Genomic DNA, 2,935 nt, shown 5'->3' with positions numbered 1-2,935 from the left:
CCTCAGACTTGGGTGAAAGTTCACCTTCCAACAGGACAATGACCCTAGGCACAGAGTGGCTTCGGGGAAAGTCTTTGAATATTCTCGAGTGGCCCAGCCCGAGCCTGGGCTTGAACTCGATCAAACATCTCTGGAGAGACCTGAAAATAGCTGCGCAGCGACACTCCCCAAAAGTTCGGACACACCCACTCATTTCAGGGTTTTTCTTTATTTTACTGTTTTCTACATGATTTTCCAGATTGACTAACCTGATGGAGGAGTACTGTACAAATCTAATGTATTTGCCCGAGTGGGTTTTTCTTTATTTTACTGTTTTCTACATGATTTTCCAGATTGACTGACCTTCATGTCTTAAAGTAATGATGGACTGTCATTTCTCTTTGCTTATTTGAGCTGTTCTTACCATARTATGTACTTGGTCTTTTACCAAATAGGGCTGTCTTCTGTATGCCACCCCTACCTTGTCACAACACAACTGATTGGCTGAAACGCATTAAGAAGGAAAGAAATTACACAAATACATTTTTAACAAGGCACACCTGTTAATTGAAATGCATTCCAGCTCATGAAGCTGGTTGAGAGAATGCCAAGAGTGTGCAAAGCTGTCATCAAGGCAAAGGGTTGCTACTTTGAAGAATCTAATTTGTTTAACACTTTTTTGGTTACTACATGATTCCATATGTGTTATGTCATWGTTTTGATGTCTTCACTATTTATCTACAATGTAAAAAATAAAGAAGAACTTGAATGAGTAAGTGTGTCCAAACTTTTGACTGGTACTGTATGTAAAAGTGATATTTCTAATAACCTGTTTTTGCTTTGTCATTGCGGGGTATGTCGTGTAGATTGATGAGGGGAAAAAACGATTTAATCCATTTTAGAGTAACACGGAACCCAAACCGTGCGCCATCGTGCATACATTTATTTTGTCCAACTACACCAAACGCGATCACGTCAAACAGGTWAAAAAATCWAAACAAACTCTGAACCAATGACATTAATTTGGGGACAGGTCGAAAAGCATTAAACATTTATGGCAATTTAGCTAGTTAGCTTGCACTTGCTAGCTAATTTGTCATATTCAGCTAGCTTGCTGTTGCTAGCTAATTTGTCCTGGGATATAAACATTGAGTTGTTATTTTACCTGAAATGCACAAGCTCCTCTACTTCGCCAATTAATCCACACATAAAACGGCCAACCGAATCGTTTCTAGTCATCTCTCCTCCTTCCAGGCTTTTTCATCTTTGAACTTATATGGTGATTGGCATCTAAACTTTCATAGTATTACCACAACAACCGACAACACAGTTCGTCTTTCAATCACCCACGTGGGTATAATCAATGAGGAGATAGCACGTGGGTACCTGCTTCTATAAACCAATGAGGAGATGGGAGAGGCAGGACTTTCAGCGCGATCTGCGTCAGAAATAGAAAGGAGTTCTATTTTAACCCTTGGCAACGCAGACGCTCGTTGGCGCATGAGCAGTGTGGGTGCAATAATTGAATAACATGGATTTCTAMATTTATTTTGCGACGCTCGCGCACGCGACGTGTCCKGTCTGGTCAGCATGTAAGGCTATAACGTAACAAAATGTCGAAAAAGTCAAGTGGTTAGAATACTTTCTGAATGTACTGTATGTACAAATTGGTAGGGATAAAGTGTCTCGGMAACAGGATAGATAGATAATAAACACTTGCCATGCTGTAGCATAGAGAACAGTCTATAGTATAATATAAGGTGTCAGGTATTTATAAAGAAAAAAGAAAATAAGTCAATGCAATACTACATCTACAGTATGTAATCCAGAATTGTTCCATATCATGGGACAAGATCCAAGTAGACCAAACATGAGTAAGTAGCCTTCTTTGGAGTTTTAAGTGTTCCAGTAAATTGATAGCAGACCGAGAGAACACCACTCAAACCCGGCCATGCCACACTGCCAACAACCAACAATGGAATGCCAACGGCGTCACAGATTATAAAACATGTAGTTGAAACATTACAACACAAATACCTAAGAAGACTCTCCAACGTCATATGCAAACATTATCAAGCCAATTAAAACAATTGCATTGATCCAATTAGGATTAATATCTGGGTAACATGCCTTATAAACAATACACAGATGTAGCCAAATAAAGATTTATTAGAAGACTTCATCACAAATACAGAATAGATTTAGTCACAGAATCACACAAAGCCAAAATAATATTAAAGGAATAGATGAGTATGTGATCACTTCATATTGAGTGTTTCTAATGAATTCCTGTACTTTTGCTACACAAACCCATGGAACAATATCCGTTTATAATTTCGGAGGCCATCATCATCTTCTGATAGCCCATGCTCTGGTCTCATCTTGTCTATCTCGTATGTAGAGGCAGTTCTAGTAGAGGTAGTATTCGGATGCATTTTGTCCAGGTAGTAATCTAATAATCAGAAGAAACAGAAAAAGGGCAAACATTATGATTATCTTCATTCACATTACTAGTTAAAAAAAAAAACACACTACCTGATTCAACAATCTGACCATCATCCCTCAGCCATTGCATTCATACACACTGTATCTGTGTGATCCCTTACACGTCTTTGCAGTTATTGCATTCCGTTGTTGCTAATTAGTTTCATGCTAGATGAGGTTTGAGAGAGGATCATGTATCTTTGTCTTGGTTAACCCCTACGTCAGATGTTACACACAGGCGTGTCTCATTATGATCCTCTGAGATAATATTTCCATATGGACAAATTGAATTTGTGGTCACTGATTGCTGTGTTTTTATCTTTATAGAGGACACTGTTCCATTCTCTCCAGATATGCCTCTCCTTGYGTGTATTACAGTAAGCCTTCATCTACTAAAGCAGTGAATTCATTGTGGGACTCAACTATCTGTGAGTAATGAAAATAGCTGCTTTATTGTTCTGTTTACCAGATA

The 2,935-nt window shown here is 38.6% G+C and overlaps 1 long non-coding RNA gene across 1 annotated transcript in view; it reads right to left on the bottom strand.

Moving 5' to 3' along the window:
• Positions 1 to 2,130: 2,130 nt before the first annotated feature.
• Positions 2,131 to 2,935, bottom strand: part of LOC112070711 (uncharacterized) — a 10,486-nt gene continuing 9,681 nt past the window's right edge. Inside the window, exon 3 of the long non-coding RNA XR_002893955.2 lies at positions 2,131 to 2,431. This is a non-coding gene — a long non-coding RNA (uncharacterized lncRNA). The remainder of the gene's footprint in view (positions 2,432 to 2,935) is intronic.

This window comes from Salvelinus sp. IW2-2015, unplaced genomic scaffold (genome assembly GCF_002910315.2).
Source record: "Salvelinus sp. IW2-2015 unplaced genomic scaffold, ASM291031v2 Un_scaffold1398, whole genome shotgun sequence".
In the NCBI taxonomy this organism is placed as follows: Eukaryota; Metazoa; Chordata; class Actinopteri; order Salmoniformes; family Salmonidae; genus Salvelinus; species Salvelinus sp. IW2-2015.
Note: the sequence above shows the minus strand (reverse complement) of the source record. Positions and strands in the feature narration are given on the sequence as shown.